Source organism: Pogona vitticeps, chromosome 4, assembly GCF_051106095.1.
Source record: "Pogona vitticeps strain Pit_001003342236 chromosome 4, PviZW2.1, whole genome shotgun sequence".
Lineage (NCBI taxonomy): Eukaryota > Metazoa > Chordata > Lepidosauria > Squamata > Agamidae > Pogona > Pogona vitticeps.
The window spans coordinates 162,191,275-162,214,034 of NC_135786.1; the positions used below are offsets into that span (position 1 = coordinate 162,191,275).

Consider the following 22,760-nt stretch of genomic DNA (forward strand, 5'->3'; position numbering starts at 1 on the left):
TGTATGTGGCCCTCGGGCTGCACTTTGCCTATGTCTGCTGTATATGGTCTGATCTCTCATTGGCCTTGATCATCTTGGGGGGGAAATTCTGCTAACCATCAGAGAATAGCTGATGGAAAAAGTAAACAAAGAGCATGGTTTATGAATGTTTTCCCTCTCCTAAAGCTTCTGTTTGTCCTGAAAAAATTATTGGGTAAAAATTCAGTTGTCACGTACTGTCAAGTTGCCTCCAACTTATGCTGATGCTATAAATGAGGGATCTCCAAAATGCCCTTCTCCTCTACAGCCCTGCTCAGCTCTTGTAAACTCAAGCCTATGGCTTCCTTTAGGGAGTCAATCCATCTTGTGTTGGGTCTTCTTTTCCTGTTGCCTTCCACCTTTCCCAGCATTATTGTCTTTTCCAGAGAAACTTGCCTAAAGTATGAGAGCACCAGTTTCATCATTTTGGCCTCCAGAGCTGGTTCAGGCTTGATTTAATCTAGGACTCACTTGTTCATCTCTCTGGCAGTCTAAGGTATCCACAAAGCTATCTGCCAGCACCACATTTCAGATGAATCTTTTTTTTTCCCCCGTCAGCTTTTTTTTTGCTGTCCAGCTTTCACATCCATACACGATGATTGGGAATAAAAGAGTGTGAAAGAACTTGATCTTGGTTTCCAGCAACACATCCTTACACTTGGTGAAATTTTCTAATTCCTTCATTGCTATCATTCTCAGTCTTCTTCTGATTTCTTGGCTGCAGTCTTCATGTGGATTGATGATGAACAAAGATATCCTTCACTATTTCACTGTTTTCATCATCAACATTAAAGTTGTGTAGTTCTTCTGTAGTCATGATTTGGGTCTTCTTAATGTTCAACTGCAATTCTGCTTTGACATTTTCTTATTTGACTTCAAGATATTTCAAGTCCTTGCTGCTTTCTGCCAGTAAGATGGTGTCATCTGCATATCTTAAATTTTTGATGTTTCTTCCACCAACTTTTACTCCTCTTCAACTGAATCTAGTCTGACTTTCTTTATACAGATTGAACACATAAAGGGATAAAATGTACCCTTGTCTGAATCCTTTTCCTATAGGAAGCCATTCTATATCCCCATATTCTATTCTAATGGTAGTTTCTTGTCCACAATACAGGTTATGCACCAGGGTACTGACGTGCTGAGGCACTCCCATGTCTTTCAGAACAACTCATGGTTTCTCATCATCCACGCAGTCAAAGGCGTTGCTGTAGTATATACAGCATAGAATGATCTTCTGAAAATTCAGTGCAGCTGTAGAAATAACTAGCTCATAGTTGTCAAAGGTTGCATACTTTTAAGAGTCTATCATGGAATTTGCATCCAGCCGTTCTCTCTGCTGCTTTTAATTAAAAGTGTATTAATGTAAATCATTTTCACATGGTTATGAGCATAATTGCACAGTTAAAGCAATTGCAGGAGGTTCAATGTCATTACTATACTTATACTGTGAAACTAGCAGTTACTGAAGCACAGTCAGGAAAATTACAGTCACATAATATGCAACCTCCATCTGAACCTCTAGACATGCTTTCATTCTGCCACATGAGCCACAACTTAATCCATTGTAAATGTGAGAATTTCCAAACATGGCAGACTTTGTGGTCACCCAATACACTGGACTGCGGTAGGAAAAGTTTTCTGAAGGAAAAAGGTCTGCAGGGGGTCTCAGTAGAAGAGTTGTGACACAGAGTTGTTTCAAAATTGATCCACTGTAATTATCCTTTCAACAACAAATGCATGCAGGAAGGTATGGCAGTGCAGAAGCATGAGAGAAAACCTTCTCATTAGCTTATCTCCCAGGCTCCAGAACTCCATGCAGTGGTGGTAGGGAGGTTACTGCAATCTTGCTTGTCCTACTACTAATGGAATTGAAATTGTTGAAGCTCAAAAGCTGAATATAAGCCAACAATGCAATGTGGCTGCAAAAAAGGCAAATGCTATTTTAGGATGCATTAACAAAGGTATAGTCTCCAAATCCTGTAAGGTACTAGTCCCCTCTATTCAGCATTGATTAGGCCTCATCTGTTCTCAGTCATCCCAGAGTGCATGACATGTAATAATGGGCTCAAGTTATAGGAAACCAGATTTAGAGTGAATATCAGGAAAAAATCTCTTTACTATTAGTACAACAATGGAACCATTGACCTCGGGAAGTGGTGAGAGTTCCAATGCTGGAGACATTCAAGAGAAAATTGGACAAATCTCTGTCAAATCTGCTTTGATTTGGGTTCTGCCTTGTGCAAGGGGTTGGATTTGATTATCTTATAGGCTCCTTCTAACTTAGTTATTCTATGATTCTGTGGAAAGGAATGTTGGGTAGGTGTGTATAGAACTACAGTTTAAATGGCTTGTAATCACATTCTCCATCCTTCTGCCTAAAGTACCTCCAAAATATATATATAAAATTGAAGAATGAATATGTTTACAAAAGAATAAATTAAAAATCTAGTGGAAGACAAACTATTTGGGTAAATAATAAACCAATATAACTAAATATAAAAGTAAGAACACAGGGAGAATTCTTTCTGAGTTGCATGGATTTGCATTGTTCAGGAATCACAATCCTATGAACACTTTTTCTAGGAGTGAGCCTCACTGAAGATAGAAGGTGATGCATTATGTGGAGGTTTAAATGAGTAAGTGCAAAATTGGTAATCTTCATTATTTAATTAGCTCTATGAGAATGGTTTAGGTCTCTGACTGCCGAGCGAGAGGTTGGGAGTTTGATTCCCCACTGTGCCTTGCTGACATGGACTGGACTTGATGATCCATAAGGTCTCTTCCAGCTCTGCAGTTCTAAGATGATGGTGGTGGTGGCGCTGGTGGCGGCGGCAAAGTGATAATGATTATGATGATGATTATAGTGCAGGGTTATAAGGCTGTAAAGCAATGGATAACAGAATTGGCTTGAAAGAAGGAGGGATTCTTTTTGGTGTCAAGATTGTGGTCCTCTAAGTCTAGTGTTCTACTCTGGACATAAGGTACATGCTTCATATTAATTGCAGGAAAGCAAAATTGTTGCCAGGCCCTCTTGGGAATTAATAAGTTAAAAGGGTAAAGGGGGAAGCAGTAACTTGCTGACCTGGTATAGCTCAGTAGTCAGGGCATGGAGCCAGGGGCTGAGAATTTGAATTCCTAATGCGCCTCTCGCAGGACGGTTTAACCAAGATCACTTAGAGAATTTATGGGTGATGAGGTTACATGCTCTGCCACCAAGTTGGCCTTAAGCAAGCTGCATCTTTCCAAAGTGGCATTAGAAGGTAATGGTAAATTACCAACTGGAATATTTTACACCTAAAAATTTAGCATCAACTTAAATATTTGCCCCTCCTCCAAATTAAACCTAATAAGATTTTCGGTTCTACTAGCTGTCTAGCTGCAATATTTTGCACTCACTGCAGCATTCATATTGTCTTCGAGAACAGTTGTACACAGAATTCATTGTAGTACTCTAAACAAGAAGTTACCAGTATGTGACCTACTGTCGCTACATTGTCAATTGTTATGTGCTGTCAAGTCAGAACCAATTATTGCAACCCTAATAGGGATTTCAAGTTTAGTGGGATATTTTAGGATTGGTTTTACCAGTTCTGCATCCCCAGTCAGTTTCCATGACTGAACAAGGATTTGAACCCAGGCTTCCTGAGCCCTAGTTCATCACTCTGTTCACTACACCACATTGGTTAATCACATGCTCCATAACTGCGTTTTAATGGATATGTTTTTATCCTTGTGAGAATTTTGCATTATCTGTATTTTTACTGTCAGTTGCATAAGAACTATTTTTAGTAGACAGGCTGGGTATAAATTAATAAATAAACAGCTCATTTATAACTTGTGAGGTAATTGGGAGAAAGCAGAAAGTGACATGACTGCAATTACTCATTGGTTCAACGACTGCAGTTTTTCTCAGAAAAGCCCATTTACGGTGCAGTCCTACATATATCTGGTGAAAAATAGCTCCCATTGATTCTGCATGTCATCACCTTTCACTGACTCCAAGTAAGTGGGATTAATACTAAAGCCTTAAATGCCTTCAGAAAATTCGTAGAAAATTTGATTTGTGACTCTGACTTGCTAATTTGAATAGCATCATTATAGCCTTCCTTCCTTCCCAATAGCTCCTTCTTTTAGTCAGAGTGAGGTAGCTGCCTCAGTTAGCAAATATGAAATGGCACGAAAAGGGCAGCAAATACTGTAGTTCATTAATTGTTACTTAATATAATAATATTGATCCGTATCCTGTTATTTAGCTCTGCCTGTGTAATGGGAGTAGCCAGATTGGTGCTAATTAAAGAAGTCCTTTTTTATATATATCATGATGCATACCTCTTGCACACAATGACACAAAGTTGTACACAATGCCAAATTGAAAATAATAAGAATAATAGTAGTAATTGTGTGCCATCAAGCCAATTCCCTTCTTCTGGAGGGTGCCTTGGGACTGTGCAACTTGCCAAAGCCACACAGGCTGGCTCTTCTGGGATGCACAGTGGAGAATCAAACTCCCAACTTCTGGCTCCACAGCCAGGTACCTAACTCACTGAACTATAAAAGCCTTGAGCCCACATTGAAAAAAATAAGTCTTTAATCAGTGGCAATCTCTTGCAGCCAATGACTTCACTCTCATTGTGTAGAGAGAATTATGTATCAGGATACTGTCCTTTTTGTTATTCATGTCAGGAATGGGAAGATATACTAGTGAAATTTTCTGCCACATGTGCCAAAATAGGTGTAGAATACCCTACCCCTTGGCTTGGGTGTGGGGCCAGCACGATTGGTTGAGATGCTTCAAGTAGCAAAGTATCTTGACCTGACTGCATCAATAGGAGCAATATACCTGAGTAGTTAGAGGTTGAAGTTTTAAAATATGCATTGTCTAGTTCTAGAGTGAGGTGGCTCAACTATATTATGACGTTGGAGCCAATCCTTCTTTGCTCCTCATCACCACCAAGGCTGGGTCTGCATGCCGGAAAAATGCCATGTCAACGTGGCTTAAGAGATTTTGGAACTGATACCAAGCAGCACACATCTTTCCTTTTGCTCCTGAGTTACTATACTATATTATAGATGTAGTAACTCACATTGCTGTGGACGTTGTTGTGAGGAAGGACAACACAGTGGCCGTTTTAATTCTGAGCAGCAGTTGTGTTGTATGACACAACTGAAGTGACTGAGGAGTGGTTGAGGAAGGATTAAAAGGGTTGTGTAACTCCATCTTGGATTCTAAAAAAGCCTAAGTTATTTTCTACAATGTAAGGTACATAAGCATGTTGGGGCAGTAAAACTCCCTAGGCTAGTTTTGTGCTATAAAAAGACTGCTGACTGATTCCAAGTAGTCATTACTGGCAGAGTTGAAAATGTCAGAAATTTTATTGGTCTGTTCATGAGACAATTTAAACATCACGGGCACCAAGAATTTCTCCCAAAGCCAAAACAGTCCCCTTTAAATGCCTGAACTTTGTAGGCATGCATACAAATACACAAGATGAGGCCAAACACTGGCCTTGAGCCATAAATTAACGAGGAAATATTTTCCTTCTTCACAGAGGCTATACAAAACCAGCTAAAAGTCACTCTCAGCTACAAGTAATGGTGAAGGAAAGTTAATTTAACATTTTAAGAAAGATTTTGTGTACTTTCCCCCTGATGTTCCTCTTACAAATCTGATCTCAGAATACTGCTCTCTTCTTACACATTCTTCTCCATTGACATTTTTTATATCGGTGACTCCTACTCTTTCTTACTCTTAAAATGAGCTTCTTGGCTCACATTAGCTTGTTTAACAGATCTATTCTTGTAAAAGTGGGAAGAAAATGTAGCTGTTATTTTAGAAAATAAATATGCTGTCTTTAAACCTCTCAAGATTTTAATTTTGTACTTCTTCTCTTACTGTATTGCAGCTATAAGCTTCCTGGTTATTTTATGCCGGTGGTATGCTTATTGCTCTCGTTTAGATCATATTTCTCTTTCACTTCTTACACATAGCCCACAAATGGAAGATGTGAAATAGATTCTGGACACTTTTTGGGGAAGCAACTTAGGTTTCGCCTCCTATCACTTTGCTGGCTAGGATTGATGGGATTTGTAGTCCAGCATATTTGGCAGATTACTAGTTGAGAAATGCTGCCCGGAAGCAATAAATCTATAGTTCCCCTGTGGTAAACTCTTCCATTCAAACCGAAAGGACTGATCCAGGTAAAGTTAAGCACTTTCAAATCTCATTGATTCCACCAGGGAGGCATTAAAGTACGTACATAATTGTAGAAATAAGTGTGATTTAAAAATACTTAAATTTGATGGACTAATGCCCATTATTGCTGCAATACATGCACATTCATTTCTTCACAATTAAGTAAACTCATTTGGTACCAAATCATTTTAAATTAACATCTGCATTGTCAAAGTAGGAAAGATGACCAGAAGCAAAATCATGTTATTTATAATGTAGTTTAATACTACCTTCTCTTTTATTTTGCTGAAAAATAGCAAGGGAGTTTACAGCACAAATGATGGCGAGTGGCATAAACATTCACCCTAAATCTTTCTGAATGGCAGATTACCACTTTTTGACAGACCACAGCAAAACCGCTTTCATGACTGGTGTTTCACTTCAGAGAATGGGGGAAGGGGAAAAGAGAGAGAGAGACCCTGCAAATCCTTTCTTTTCTAACCTTTAATTATTAGAAACATGTGTTTTCCTGCATATTTCCCTGCATTTTGTAAGGTGCATGTTACTAAAATTACTTTATGTTTTCATTCTATCAGCTGGGTTGCCTGCCCTGTTAATGAAAATGATAATTCTGGTAGAAAAGCATAAACTGTATACTGTCTCCCTACAAAATCCATTCCACGAGGGACAGATTTTGAATTTGTGGGCCATTTCGTTGAAGCTACCAGATTTGCATAGAATATACCGGGTATGAGGATGGTTCAATGATTGTCTGAGGATCAATTTTTAAAAAATCACGTAAATTAGTTTGTCTGGTCCAGAGTATTACTCTGTAAAAGTACAATTTTAACGTAATGCCATAGAATGAGACAGATTTTTATGGAAATACATATAGGAACTTATCAATATTGCTTGACTAAACTGCTCTACATTTCCTTTGTTGTAGCAGGGCATGCCTGTTCTCAGCTTGACGTGCCCTCATCTCGACAATGCACTGTACCTCTTATTAATTCCTTGCCTTGGACAGCAGAAAGTTGGACTGAATATCTGCTGGGTATGTTGAAATGCTACAGAACCTGTTGTGAAACCTGCTCAAATGAGGAAAAGAAAAGAACAACCAAACAGCGTTGTTCTAAAACAAGTAATGAATCCAATAGAAAATACTGAATCATTTATTTGTTTGTTTATATACCAACCCAGTAGAACAATGTATTATTCTTGACTGTTAACAAACTAAGAAAGCAAATAATAGATCAAGAAAAAAAAATAATAAAGCATATCAAATACGAACCAGAAAGTGCAGTGTTTTGTACTAAAATGACAGGAACAGAAAAAAAAAGCCTTACGAGGCTGCTATCAAATGCATCTTTGAAGAACATCATCTTCAGTAGCTTCTTAAAGGTGGAAAGGGAAGGACCCAGATGTAGCTCGAGCAGGAATCGATTCAAAAGGACAGGTGCCACAGCTAAGAAGGCTCAGCTTCTAGCTGATATTTTCCTGCCTTCCTTTGGCATAGCCACCCAGAAGAGCATTGCCTGGGTGGACCTGGATAACTAATATTTCAATATTTTAAAATATTTTAAAATTCAATGTATTATTCTACATACTGAAACCAATGCATGAAAAAGGAGAATTTTTGAAATAGAGAAGATAATTTTGGAAGAATTTTTACCTAGTGTACAGGCAACAGAGGATAGAGAGACAAATTCCACATCTGAATTCCAGACACCGATTGAACATAATCAGAGAAAAGTAGTGTTAGAGTAAGGTGGGCTGGCCAAGATCTACTTCTAGATCTTTAGGGATACACAGTAGATCAGCAAGTGTTTATTTATTTATTTTATTTATTTAATTTATAAATGAAAACACATTTATAAGTGTTCCTTGCATAACTAATTGCATAACAATATCAACAAATAAAATGTTCTCCTTGACCTTGATTATGGATAAGAACGCAACAACCATGATGTTAGTAGAGTGGCCCACCAGATGACTACTGGAAACTCAGACACAAGACATGAGCGTAATAACAGCCCTGTGTTCATGTTTCCCAGGAATTGTTACCGAGGGCCATACTTCCTGTGATACTGAAAGTGATGGACAACCACAATGATTAACAGCTATTGATCGTCCCATCCTTCACAAATTTGTCTCAGTCTCCTCTTAAAACCTTTCAGTTTGTTAGCCATAACTGCATCTTCTGGGAGTGAATGCCACAGTTTAACTACAGTATGTCCTGCATAAACAAGTATTTCATTCCTCCTGCACTGAATTTTCCATAATTAAGACTCAGTGGCTTCTAATATTGTCAGAGAGAAACCTCTCATTTCGCTTTCTATGTACCGTACATACATTTATACACCTCAATAGGGTGTTGCTTCATTTCTAAGCAAAACTGTTCCAAATACAGTGGTGCCTTGACTTACAGACGTCCCTACTTAAGAAAATTTCGAGTTACAGAAAGCTCCGGCCGCAAAATTTTGGTTCAACTTGTGGATGGAGCTTCCACTTACAAAGGAAAAAGGCAGGGGGAAAGGGTGGGAAATTTAAATTTACTAACTGTCGGTGGCGAAGAGGCTGCTTTTTTGTAGCTCTTTCGCCCCAACGGTTGGGGAAAGGGATGCAGTGGGGGGTGGCCCAGAGCCAGGAGGCTTGACCCTCCTGGGTGCTCTGGCGGTGGAGGCAGAGACAGCGGTCGCCCAGCACAGGGAGGCTTGAGTAGGCCGGGTTTCTTTGGCCGCTCGCCTCCCACTCGCTCCTCAGTGTCCTCCGCCATTTGAATTTCCTGCCATGGGCCCACGGAGGGTGGAGTGGAGCACGCGGGAGGCAAGCTGGGAGGCAAGCGGCTGAAGAAACCCGGCGAACTGAAGCCTCCTGGCACTGGGGGATCGCTGCCTCTGCCGCGATCGGGGGCGAGTGGCTGAAGCACCCCAGCCAGGCTCAAGCCTCCGGGTGGCAGTGGTCGCGGCAACGGTTTAGCCAGGGCTGGGAAGAAGTAGTGGAGGTAAGGTGCTGTTTTTAACTTTTTACTGGTTTGGGTGGCTTTTGCAGGGTGGGATTGGGCTGGTGGGGTTATGTTTACATTTAGTTTTAGATTTGTTTTGTTTTTTTGCAGGCCCAGGGGCTTGCGGTGTTTTATTTTTATTTTGGGGTGTGTGTGTATTTTTTTTCCTTTGGCTGGAACGGATTACAGTGGTGCCTCGCTTAATGAGCGCCTCAGTTACCGACGAATCCGCATAGCGATGAAGATTTTGTGATCGCAAAAGCGATCACATTGCGATGTTTTTAATGGTAAAAAATCGCTTTGTGATAATCGGTAAGCTGTTTCGCTTACTGATTTTCGCATAGCGATGTTTAAAAACAGCTGATCTGTGGTTCCAAAATGGCCGCTGGGGGAAAATGGCCGCCTGTTGTGTTTTTGCGCCAATTCCTCACATACCAGGCAGCGATAATGGCGGCCGTATGGAGGCTTTTCGCTTAAAGGTGAGTTTTAAGCCCATAGGAACGCATTAAACGGGTTTTAATGCATTCCTATGGGCTTTTTCTTTTCGCATAGTGGCGAATCCGGATAGCGATGATTTTTCGGGAACGGATTATCGTCACTATGCAGGGCACCGCTGTACTCTGTTTTCAATGCATTCTTATGGGAAATGGTACTTCGACTTACAGAAATTTCTATCTACAGCCACCGTTCCAATATGAATTAATTCCATAAGTGGAAGCACCACTGTATTGTAATCTTTCCTGTAAGGGAATTCAACTCTCAGTTCAGATCCTTGATCTTTCTTGTTGCTCTTTTCTGCATCCTTTCCATTCCACTAAGTGGCAGCTGGTCTGCGAGGCCATGTGTAGCAAAGACCGGACTTAGGCTACTCCTAGCCAGTCTACTTCTGCCTTACTAGAGCGAGAGACTCAGGACCCCACTTCTCACTTCCCAGCCTCATCAAATACGCACTCCCTCTCCCTCTTTCTTTGTCTCTCTTGCTGGGGGTGCTGGAGGGGATGTGGAGGAAGAAAAATGTGGAAGCAACAGTAAACGAAATATTCCTGTGTTGTTTGTTTCTTGCATGTATGAACAGTTTAGATTTGGTAATTTCAGAGTGGTGTCCAACAAAAAGAGTATATAATTAGAGATGGGGACGACTCACTATTTTGGCGAGTCATCCTGCTTCGTGAGTTGTCAAAAGTTGACGACTCACAAAGTACGAAGTTGCCCTCACGAAGCGACAAATAACAAAATTATTCATCTATTTGTGGTGTGTGTGTGTGTGTGTTATTTTTATAAAAAACACCTTAGGCAGGCTAAGGGAGTCCAGGCTGCCCTTTGTAAAGATAGCAGCTGCAGCTTCCCTACCCTAAATGAAGCCGCAGCCGCCATCTCTTCAAAGGGCAGTCAGTCTCCCTTTTCACACACCATGGCTGTGGAGGCCAGATGGAGACCTTGGCAGTGGCGGTGATGATTACAGTAAGGGGTGTTGGTGGAGGGGGCTAAGGTAGGGAGAGGAAGGGGTGGGGTAAGCTGTGGGGGTGAGGGAACTGCCTATCGGCCGGTAGGCAGAATGGTTTAAAAAAATTATGAAGGATAAATAAAAATGGGAAAATATTTGTCGATCTGTATTCATTGGGACTTAAACTTCGATGAATATGGATTGACAAATATTTAAAGAATCCGCTATATTTGTCAAAAAAACTGATCCATTTTTATATTCGTCCCCATCTCTACATATGATTCCCACAATGCACAATATACAGATTTTACAGTAAAGTATAAATAATGCACAGATAAACAATACACAAATTAGTCATACAACATTCATGTAGAATATGAAATAGATGCAGTCCTGGACTAGACAGAGAAGGCTTGTGTAAAGTAGGTATGATTCAATGTGGACCTAAAATGGGACAGGTAGAATTTCTGAGAGAAAGGCATTCCACATAGAGGGCTCTGAATGACCTACGAATAGGCATGAGAAGCATGTGCTACCATCAGGAGAGCCTCTCCACATAGAGCTATGAGGGAGGAAATGGTCTTTCAGATGATCTGGTCTTAAGGTTTTTAGTAACTTAACCTTAAACCTGGCCTGGTAGGAGATAAGGAACTAGAATAACCACTCCAACTAAGGTGTTATTTGAGTTTAAGGTCTATGTTTCTGCTCCTCAGCAGAGTTATAGAGTGAAGGCAATGTCGTGGGGCACAGTTTGAGGCTGGGTAGTTGTAGATATGTGTTTTCCTTCTATCACCTCTGGCTTCACTCACCACTGCTTATGGAGCATTCCACCTATCAACAACAATGGGCATCAGCCTCCTTAGAGCTCAATAAATTCCTTTGTGGGGTGTGGTGGCCAGAACTGGACACAATATTCCAGATGGGCTTATATCCCAAATTTGTATAAAGCTATTATCATGTTGGCAGTTTTTATTACTGATTCTGTTCCGATAGGTTACTGGCATGTAATCTGCCTTTCTTCTCAACTGCCACGCACTGGGTTAATGTTTTCATCGAACAATACACCATGACTCCATGATTTATTTCCAGACCTCTTATGGCCAGCATGTACACCATCAATCAAAATGTGACACTGGGATATATTTATATACGTATGTTTGGCCACAGTGTTAATCAATGGGAAGAAGAGGATGAGAATCAAGAGTGAGTTGTTGTAGTACGGATCACAAACTCCTTAGCTGAACAAGCGCTCAGAGGTACGCTGTTTCTTAATTCTTAATGTACGGTATTTCTTTCTGCTTCACTTACCATTTTGCACCGAAAGTAGATCCTGCAAGCCTGCTCTTCTGATGCAATCCTGGTTGGTCTTCAGTGGGAGATTAAATGATCTTCAGTGGGAGAGTAAATGAATTCTAACGTTTACTTCAATTAACATTCTAGTTCTACTTTGTCATGGGCCCTAAATGCACAGCACACGCAGGACACTGAGGCAAAGGGTGATATGAGTTGTAAAGACCAAGTTTACTGAGAGCTGCAGTGGATAGCTCAGGAAAGTCTAGGAGCCACTTGTCCATCCCCAAAGTCGAGAGAGAGAGAGAGAGAGAAAGAGAGAGAGAGAGAGATGTAGAGTAGCCATAAGAATAATACAGAGTTTTGAAAAATAGATATATCGAGGTATTAAAATGGTACAGGAAATGTCTGTGACCAACTGAAAGCTGAACTTCTGCTTTTGACTCAGAGCAGTGTTTCCCATACATTTTAAGTGTCACAATCCCCTGTTATAATAGCCAAGTAACCTGTGACACACACCTGCCCCACCATTGAGGGTTTTGTTTTTTTGTTTTTTTGCTGGTAGAGTTTACACATTTCCCTATAAAAATAATTCAGGACTATCCCTGCAGGACTGACTTTTTCAGTAACAGGTAGTATTACTGCCTGCCCTCCCAGAAAAAAGTGTCAGATACTTCCAAGATGACTGTCACCCCCACGACTACAATTTTTTTTTATGACAGACCAAAGAATCAGATTTTACCAGCCTGGGTGGTATTTAGCTCATTGGTTTAGGACTCTGGCTGCAGAGCCATAGGTTGGAAGTTTGATTCCCCACTGTGCCTCCTTCACAGGAGCTGGACTGAATGATCCATAGGATCCTTTTTAGCTCTACAGTAGTAGTAGTAGTAGTAGTAGTAGTAGTAGTAGTAGTAGTAGTAGTAGTAGTAGTAGTAGTAGTAGTAGTAGTAGTAGTAGTAGTAGTAGTAGTAGTAGTAGTATTCTCGAAGGCTTTCATGGCTGGCATCTGATGGTTGTTGTGGATTTTTCAGGCTCTTTGGCTGTGTTCTTGAGGTTGTTCTTCCTAATGCTTTGCCAGTCTCTGTGGCCGGCATCTTCAGAGGACAAGAGTCAGAACTCTGTCTGTGCTCTGGAACTCCAGACAGAGTTCTGACTCCTGTCCTCTGCAGATGCCGGCCACAGAGACTGGTAAAACGTTAGGAAGAACAACCTTCAAAACACAGCCAAAGAGGCCGAAAAACGCACAACAACCATTATTATTATTATTTTTTAAAAAACACCAGTCCCTAGTTTTAGCCATGCCCATGTTGAATTATGATCATGCTTTCCATCAATATTTCTCATGTGTTGTTCATGTAGTGGTTTATTTTTCCAGCTGTTTAATTTATTTTCAAATTCTTCTTATATTGAGCCTTTGCTTCTGTTGTTTTCAAAGTATTCTCCATTTTCACTGCCTTAAGTAATTTTTCTCTGCTTGTACTGATATAATTATTTAGGATTCTTTTTTCCTCCTCTACTACTTGCTGCATTTACAGTAATCCGTGGCCTCCAATTTTTTGTGGTAAATATAATCTGTCCACATCACTTTTTGGATGTACAGTAGTGCGCGATGCATCTTCATTAGTTTCCATGTTTTTCTATCCAATTCTTCTAGTTTTTGGTCCAGTCCATTATACCAGCTGGGTATCTAATTACTGGAATGGCCCATATATTTATGGCTTTGATTGTATTTCCCCCATTTAATTTTGATTTTAAGGTGTTCCACAGTCCTTTGATATATTCCCTTTCTGTCAGGTCTTTGTGTGCACAATGTTATCTGCTTCTTGTATTCCAAGGTTTTTATAATTTCCATCACTTGATAGTGATTTTATAATATTGCCATTTTTAACCTCTATTCCATCTGGTTTTTGGATCTTATCACTTGTGTACAGATTTGTCAATTCCAAATTTCATTTTGATATCTTCACTAAATATTTGCACTGTGTTTAACAGTGATTCTATCTCTGTGGAACTTTTTGCATATAGTTTGAGGTCATCCATGTATAACAGATTATTGATTTTTCCTGCTTGTACTGAAATATGGTAGCCCATTGGTCCCCAACGTTTTCCAAATTGTGGACTGGTTGGGGGGAGGGGTCCTGCATGGGGGGGCACCCCTGGTGCATGTGTGGATGGGCGGGTGGGTAGGGCGCACACACAGGTGGGTGTGGCACACTCATGCACATGTGCAGATGGGCGGGGCACCCATGCGTGTGGGTGGGCTGTGTGTGCGGGTGGGCATGCGTGGGAGGAGTGCAGGTGGGGGGGAGATCGGTCTCCACGTCCTGGTACTGCCAAGGCCATGGCCTTGGGTTGGGGACTCCTGTAGTAGCTCAATCCAGTTTTATTTAAAATTATTGACATTGGGATTAGTGAGATGTGAAACAGCAGTGATGACAAAGAATCCCCCTGAAATATTCCTCTTTTGATGTTAACTTCCCCAATTTCTTCACCATGAGCCCTTAAGACAGTTTTCCAGTTTTCCATGTTTTTCTTGAGGAATGTCTGCGTGTTTTTACTAATCCCAAACAGTTATAGGCAGGTGTTAATCCAGCTGAGTGGCAATGAGTCAAATGCCTTTTTATAGTCTATCCAGGCCATGTTAAGGTTTGTTTTTCATCTCTTTGCATTCTTCAGGATCATTTTATCAATAAGCGGGTGATCTTTTGTGCCTCTTGACTTTTTAAAGTTCCCTTTCTGTTCAGTTGGATATAGGAAGTTGTCAGTTAAGTAATTATATATTGATCTTGCAAGTACTCCTGTGAGGAGTTTGAACATTGTTGGAAGGCATGCAATTGGTCGATAGTTACTGGATTCATTGCTGTTTTGATGATCTATTATTGTTGTTTTTGTTGTTCAAAAACACTAGGCACAGTCAATCAAAATTGTAAAAACATTGACTGCTATTATATAACAGATACAAGTTTTAACTAAAAACCTAAGTATCTGTTAAATATTGGCGCAGTATGTATGCTCTTGAGAGTCCCCTGGACAGCTAAGAGAACAAACCTATCTGGTTTGAAAGAAATCAACCCTGAGTGCTCACTGGAAGGACAGATCCTGAAGCTGAGGCTCCAATACTTTGGCCATCTCATGAGAAGAGAAGACTCCCTGGAAAAGACCCTGATGTTGGGAAAGTGTGAAGGCAAGAGGAGAAGGGGACGACAGAAGATGAGATGGTTGGACAGTGTCATCGAAGCTACCAACATGAATTTGACCCAACTCTGTGAGGCAGTGGAAGACAGGAGGGCCTGGTGTGCTCTGGTCCATGGGGTCAGGAAGAGTCGGACACAACTAAATGGCTAAACAATAACATGTATGCAGTTCTTAATATTGCTGGGTTTTTTCGTAGCTCTGATGGTGTGATTTCTGAGATCTGCGACTGCTTATAATACTGTTTGAAATTTCTTGGTATTCTTCCCAAAGCCCCAATGATGATGATGATCACCCTCAACATTGAACTGCCATTGTTTTCCTTTTCCTTCTCTCCCCAACCTCCTCCCCCTCCCCGGGTTGGCAGAGAAGGAAAAGGGAAAAAAGGAAACTGAAAAGGAAAAGTGGAGAGAGAAATTGGAGGCGGCCATGGCCCAGACAGGTCTTGTGGAGGAACACTGGCTGCTCTTCATTAAGATGACTTATAAGGCTTGAGCCCTGCACCCTGCCATCTAGAATGGTGCTGTTTGGTTTCGCCTGCACTTCGTGCCCTGCCATATTAGATTGTATGGTAGAAGCCAGGGTGCACACAACATCTTGTGCTAGAACAAGAAGAGTCCATTAGAGGTTGGGGTGGGAATGCAAAAACAGTCTTGAAGGGCTGCATGACTTTGCCCCCCCCCCCCCAGTTTGTACATACTGTTACAACTGAACCAATTGACACGTGCATGTTTGTCACTTGCTAACTGCAATATCAAGCTGGGGCTTCCCTGTATAATGTGCCATTGCACATCTGACACTGCAGGGAAAATTTAGTATTGGCGATACCACCTTCAGTGAGAGGTAGTCAGTAATCAAAGGATGATACTGTATGTGTGAAATGTGAACCAACCCTGAGATTCAATGGGTCTAATGTATTTACATCATTAATTCAAAACACAGATTTGATTTTCTGGATATCTAGCAGACATCAAGAAAACTAATCTGAAATGCTAGATTAATTATGAATCAACTTGCCTGTTGCACCACCAACCTTTTATGTTTGTTGCTGGAAAAAGCAATATTTTCACAAGCTAATGTGTCCATTGTAATGGGTGGATGCTGTATGGGATATGAGTTACTGTGCATTTTAGGCCTCTCTTCTGTAGTGCCTCATCAATTTACTAATGATGATGAGCAATTCTGTTGCAATCCTTTCAATCCTTGGGTAATTTTTGTTGTAGAAATCTGGTGACTCCCTTTTATAATTAGCAGAGCATAAAAGTACAAAAGTACACAGGTGAAACATAGGAAAAATGGCAAAAAAGCCAGCCTCCACCCAGCCTTTGTTTCTCACCAGACCTTTGTATATAAAAGAAACAATCACTCCACAAGTAGCTTAGAAAGGAAAAAAAATCTTTACTTACGGTTGATCTTCAGCTACAATCAGAAGAATTTTAAAAAGAATAAAATAGAGATTGGGCCTCACAACCAACTGGAAAGAGGGAGAGATCTCATGACTGCATGGTTCTAAAGTCAGGAGCAGAGAAACATATCTTGTTGATGATCAGGGAAGAAGAGAGAGGGGTTTAACAGGAAGCAAACAAATAGGAAATGATTTGCCTCAAGCTTGGGGGAAAAGACTTTCCTAACTGGTTGGTGGGAAAGAAGAGAATTCCATTAGGGCAATGGTTCCCAACCTTTGGTTCCCCTATATTCTTGGACTACAACCACCAGAAATCCTGGCCAGCACAGCTGGTGGGGACGGTTTCTAGGAATCTTAGTCCAAGAACATCTGAGGACCCAAAGCTGGGAACCATTGCCTTAGGGCCTAAGGGTTACAAACATGCAAAGTTATTATTCTATCACTTTTAATTTTTGCTTTTTTAAAAAAACTTCTGTTGATTATTTCAAGATAGTACTGCTTAATGATTGGAGTTATTTTGTGGTGCTCTCCAGCAATGCCACATTGTGCTCTGAACCATTTGCTTTCTTGGGAAAAGGCTTTATTTAGCCCTTTCAAGGACTCCATCTAGCAGTAGCGTACTCACACATGTAATAAGAATCTGACTTCTCTTGACAGCCCACAAAATCTTTAGGTGGGTCAGCTTTTCAGACTGTTAACAGTAGCAGATCAACAGAAATGGTTGCCATGTTACTTCAAGACAAAAAAATTATTTGCTGAATTTCAAGAGAGGTAAAGTCACTGGAAAAAAATCAAAGGAACAGTCTCCCACAGGGTAACGTCCTGGCCCATTACTTTTTAACACTGACAAAAATAATCAACGAACATTCTCATACTTCAGGAATTACAAAAGAAGATCTAGCAAATAGCTGAGATAATGGTATTGAAGTAGCCTGTTTCTGGTCAAAATTAGTCCAATTATCTTAACATTTTAATGTGTGCAATCCTCTGATATGAAGAAAGAAGAAAGAAGGGGTCAAATGATAATAGAATGTCACTAACAAACTAGGATTTGGACTTCCCTATCCCCCCCCAGCCCCCAAGTTTCTTACCTCTGCCAGTCCAGCAGGGCCTCTAGTGTTCCTAATTTTTGTGTACCAGCAACGCCTACACTTCCCCATTTTCTACCACAATGAAGACTACAGGGTTTATAATCTTAGCACTACGTGACTCGAAGTGTTTTCAAATAAATATGGCTCCTTGTCTGCTAGTCTGAGAGCAGTAACTTCTTGATAACTAATAAACTAGTGAACAGGTCTCTCCTTAGGGCAAGAGCTTGGCTCTGTCCAGTTGGTGAAAAATGTTTACAGATGTGATGTGTGCCCACTTAAAGATGGACACATCAATAAATACAAACATAGCATTCAGTGAATGAATTCAATGGGACTTACAGTAGTTCTCAGAAGACATGCATCAGATTCTGCTGTCACTTGCACTGCACTGGAAAAAGAGGAGGACACAATCAGTCAAAACATAGAATAATTCATACTGGGTCATTATTGGATATACTGTACGAAGCTGACATAATTGATCAGGGATAAAGTCAGAGTTAAGGACATTAGGTATTGGGAAGCTGTCTGCAGCTTCCCCTCTACCAAATGCTGGAGCAGATTTAGAGAGAACCTTTGATCTTGATGGATGGAGATGGTGATGCAATGACAAATAGTTCATCAATTAAATTACTGATGTTGGAGACATATTGGTCATCACAATAGCAATGTAATTTTGTGTATTGTGGTAAATTTTAACCCTTTGATTATGTTAGTTAAAGTATACACATTGTTGCTGTAAGTATTAAAAACCAAATATGGAATCCCACACAGTTTGTGATGAGATTGAGGAATGTGAGGCCTTCCACCTGTTTTGAACGACACCTTCTGCAGACTGTTAGCAGTGGCCACGCTGTGTGGGGCAGACGGGTGTTGTAGGGAACGAAAGGATCCCTACCTCTGTTTTACAGTGTTGGTTTCCAACATCCAGCCTATTTATTACCCTAAGATCAGTTTTATCAAAAGTACAGTCTTTTATAGAAAGAAAAAGAAAGAGGAAAAATCACGAGGAGGAAAACTAAAAATTATGCCTCTTATTGCAGGCCCTGACTAACCCTGTATCTCAGGCCTTTTCATGTTGTCTCCTCCTATATATCCAACCATAATTAACTGAAAGTGTCTTTTGCTTGTCCCCTTGTGAAGGGAAATGCATGACTTGTCCAACATGTTATGGGCACTTGAAATAGTTGGGTGTGTGTCATTCTCATCTGGTGGCCAAATAATGGATGCAATTCAGGTTTAACATGCAAGGATAAACATTTTTACACTGAAATGTTTTTACATGACACTCTAAATAAAGTGTTGTCAATCCTATTGAATGTGGATGGAGGCAGGATATAATCCAAAAAACAAATAATGTAATTGTGCATTTACTGACATCTGCCCAGATCATTCTGCACATGGCATTAGATGATTCACTGGCTGTAGATGAAATGTGACGTGTGCAGACTTTTTAAAAAACCCTGCCAAAATGCACTTCATGGTTCTGTAGAACAATTCAAAGTACAGTACAGTATATAAGAACAAAGAACATAAGAAAAGACCTGCTGGATCAGGCCAAGGGCCCATCTAGTCCAGCTTCCTGTATCTCACAGTGGCTCCACCAGATGCCTCTGGGAGCACATGAGACAACTAGAGACCGGTCTCCTGATTCCCCTCCCCTGCATCTGGCATTTGGGGGTACCTTCCTTTTAAGCCTGGAGATTATACATCCCCATCATGGCTTGTAACCTGCGATGGACTTTTCCTCCAGGAATCTTTCCAATCCCCTTTTAAAGGCATCTAAGCCAGATGCCATCACCACATGCTGTGGCAAGGAGCTCCACAGATTAAAATCATACTGGGTCAAGAAATATTCTCTGTTCTCACTCTCCCAACACGCAATTGGAGTGGATGTCCCCTGGTTCTGTTATTGCGTGAGAGGGAAAAGAGCTTCCCTCTATCCACTTTATCCATCCCCTGAATAATTTTATACATCTCAATCATGTTCCCCCTCAGTTGCCTTTTCTCTAAAGAGCCCCAAATCCAGTACTGCAGCCTTTCCTCATAAGGGAGGTGCCCCAGTCCAGTCATCATTTTAGTTGCTCTCTTCTGCACCTTTCCCACCCAATATTCCATGGCTTTTTAATGTTTAGAATTCACATGAAATTTTGCAGTACTTTTACTGGACCAGCTAATCTTTAATGTATTAAAAGCAAGTTTTCAAATTAGGTTTAAGTAGCATTAAAGCACATCCAATTGGTATTCTGCTTTGGAGCTTCACACTTTTTACACATATTAGCAGACCCACTGCTGTTTTGCACAAGTGGAAGAACCCAGGTTCAACCAACTGAAATCAAGATGTACAGTACTACAGTTATATTTTATTTTATAATTAAGTTGTACTGTATGATTTGGTGCTATTTTTTGTGTTGTGACTGCCCCGAGTGACTGTTGGCCAGATGGGTGGTATATAAGTTGAATGAATGAATATCTCAAAAGTCTGCAATTATAATCAATAATTCAGCTAACTAATTTGTGACATCATGTGATACAATAATGAGAAGAAAAGCTCTTGGGACTATTGTAAAGTGCCCCCAGCTCTGTTATTACTTAGGTTTTTATCAGGTATTAAATAACAGAAGCTTCATCACAATTCTATGCACCGTATTTGTGTCTGCTAAACACAATGAGACACATTTTTGGGTAAATATACCCAGGATTCTATTGACTTAAAATGTGCCACAACCTGTTATAATTACATGATTTTAGAAGGTAATGCAAATAACATTTATTCATGTATAAATTAACCAATGATGAGATATATGAGAAATATATCAATTTCTATTCTATTCTATTAATAGTAAAAATGTGTGGCCCTCCTGGAGTTAAAAGTCTACAATAAACTAACATGTAAATAAAATCTATGATAAAAATGTATGTAAAAGTGCAGTTTGTGCCTGAACGCGCAGGATTTTCACGCACAGCAAGAGCAGTTTTTGGGCTTAAAGCCTTTGTCCAGCGAGGGGCATGGTCAAGCTCACAATGATTCAAAGCTGATTTTACATTATCATGCTAGACATCTTTTAAGAAGTAGACTCAGTTACACTCAGTAGTACTTACTTTAAGGTAAACTTTGTGGGCTTTAAACGTTGTTAGCTACCAAGGATATTTTACTAGAGATAAAAAATAGAACAAAATTAAAAATTAAAATCCTTGCATTGTGCAACTTTAAGATCGAAAAATGGAAACCTCCCTGTATTGATTTTCTTGGCACACACACACACACACAAGGACGATCCGCACCGACTGCAGAAGTACTGGCCATGCCCGTGTCTTGTTTGTTAGCATCAACAGGATGGTAGAGAATGCTCTCTATCATAACGCCTTCTGCTTCGCAAGGCGCTCGTCACTGTTCGTCCCCCACTTTCTCTACTCGGGAAAGACCCCTCCCCTCCCCCGCTTTTCCTCTCCTCCAGACGACCTCCTTTTCCACTCGATCTTCACAAACAGCTGATGGTGTAAACCAATCAAAGGCGATCAGCAACCCCCCCCCCCTCGGCAAGGGCCAAAGAAGGGGAGCCAGCGGGAGGGGGGGGTGTTAGGAGAACCGGAGAAAGCCAGCGGGCTCGAGGCGCCGCCCCTCCGTATTTCCTCTCACGCCCACTTCCCAGCGCGAAGGGGGTTGCTTTCGGCTTTTGTCGTTTTTCCACGCTGAAACTTCGGGGAGGGAGAAGGAGCGGCGCAGCCTCGGGGCAAGTTTGCGCCTCTCGGTTTTCGGGGTTGGGCTTTCGCACGCGGGGGGAGGGCGATGATGTGCCGGGGGGGGGGGACCACTTTCGGCGGGAGCTGGGAGGGCACCCTGCCTGGCGAGCGCACGCCCACACACGAGGCGTCCCCCGCTTGCCGGGCTGCCGATGGGTGGGGTGTGTGTGCGTGTGTGTCTGGACGCGGAGAGAGTGGTGGTTTGGTTGCCCTCCCCCCCCACCAAAAAAAAACTCGGGCTCTTGCGACGGGAAGGAGGAGGGGAGTCAGCGTGGCAGCGGCGGCGGCGGCGGCTCCCGCCAGTGAACGGGAAAACCCAGCCAGGGCAGAGGGCGGGCGGGAGCGAGCGAGCGAGGGGGGCGGAGGCGGCGAGCACAGCCTGCCTGACCTGCCAGCGGCAGCAGCAGCATCGAAGAGGAACCTCCGGGATCTCCGCGTCAGCAGGCAGCAGCCCCGGCGATGTGCATACATGGGAAGGGTGTGCGTGTCTCTGCGTTGGAGGGACGGGCCTCGGCAGGGGGGCGTGCGACGGGCATCCCGGCCGGCGGCGGTGGCGGTGGCGGTGACGGGCGCCCTTGCAGCTCAGGCGAAAACTTTCCCCTCATTCAAGTTCCGAGTTTTCTTCCTTTGTGGTATAAAGGTGTGGGGGGGGATGTAAGAAAACGGCGCTCACCCTTTGGCGTCCCTTGGCTCGCTTTTAATTTATTTGCTTCCTGCACTCAACGTCATTTCTTCACCAGAGCAACAAGGTTCCCCCCCCCCTTTTTGGAAAGATTGACAATTGGTCTTTTTTTTTTTTCTAGACGAGATCGAGAGTAAGTAATCCTGTGCCTCTACTTAGCAGAGCGTGAAAAAGTTTACTTTCTGGTACCACCGTTCCCAAGAAAGTGCTTTTCTAAACGGTGTTACTTCATTAGAAGGAAGACCTTTTGCAACACAGGTGGAATGGCATGTGCGTAATATTCATAACATTGCACAGTGTAAGAGAGGCAGGATTACAATAGTCACCAGGCAGCAATAAAGAGAAGTAATAACAAAAACTATAAAAAGGGAAATACTGTACTGTACCATGGTTTTTGTTGTATTGTGTGTGGTGTAATCATGGATAGTGGTATTCAAGAGACCTGGATTCAAATCCCAGCTCAGCTGTGGAAATTTACTAGTGGTAAGGCACCCTTGAATATGTTACAGACCTTGAATATCCTGCTCAGGTCGCCATAGGAGAAGTGATTTGATGGAGCAGCAACTTTTTGAGGCAACAGAAGATGGCCCACTTGAAAATCACCAAAAATGTGATTGGTGTTGGATTAATATTGAAAATAATAATAGCAGACCAAAACAATGCAGGGGGACACACTGCCCCCTCCAATATTAAGAATCTGGGAGAGAAGCTCTTTTAA

General features: G+C 41.6%; 1 protein-coding gene and 2 long non-coding RNA genes across 4 annotated transcripts in view; 2 read left to right on the forward strand and 1 right to left on the reverse strand.

The window, feature by feature from the left end:
- LOC144589222 (uncharacterized) overlaps positions 1-7,467 on the forward strand; it is a 39,168-nt gene extending 31,701 nt beyond the window's left edge. The window contains exon 2 of the long non-coding RNA XR_013545206.1: positions 7,143-7,467. This is a non-coding gene — a long non-coding RNA (uncharacterized LOC144589222). The remainder of the gene's footprint in view (positions 1-7,142) is intronic.
- Positions 1-22,046, reverse strand: part of LOC144589221 (uncharacterized) — a 48,759-nt gene extending 26,713 nt beyond the window's left edge. Inside the window, exons 1-2 of the long non-coding RNA XR_013545205.1 lie at positions 21,749-22,046; positions 17,959-18,007 (exon numbers count right to left, since the gene is read on the reverse strand). This is a non-coding gene — a long non-coding RNA (uncharacterized LOC144589221). The remainder of the gene's footprint in view (positions 1-17,958; positions 18,008-21,748) is intronic.
- Positions 21,160-22,760, forward strand: part of HIVEP1 (HIVEP zinc finger 1) — a 104,249-nt gene continuing 102,648 nt past the window's right edge. Inside the window, exon 1 of one of the 2 annotated variants that reach the window (XM_072998611.2) lies at positions 21,160-21,350. The gene's annotated coding sequence lies outside the window, so the exon portion shown is untranslated. Of the gene's footprint in view, positions 21,351-22,190; positions 22,313-22,760 lie in introns of those variants that run through there. The other variant, XM_072998615.2, reaches the window with a different exon arrangement.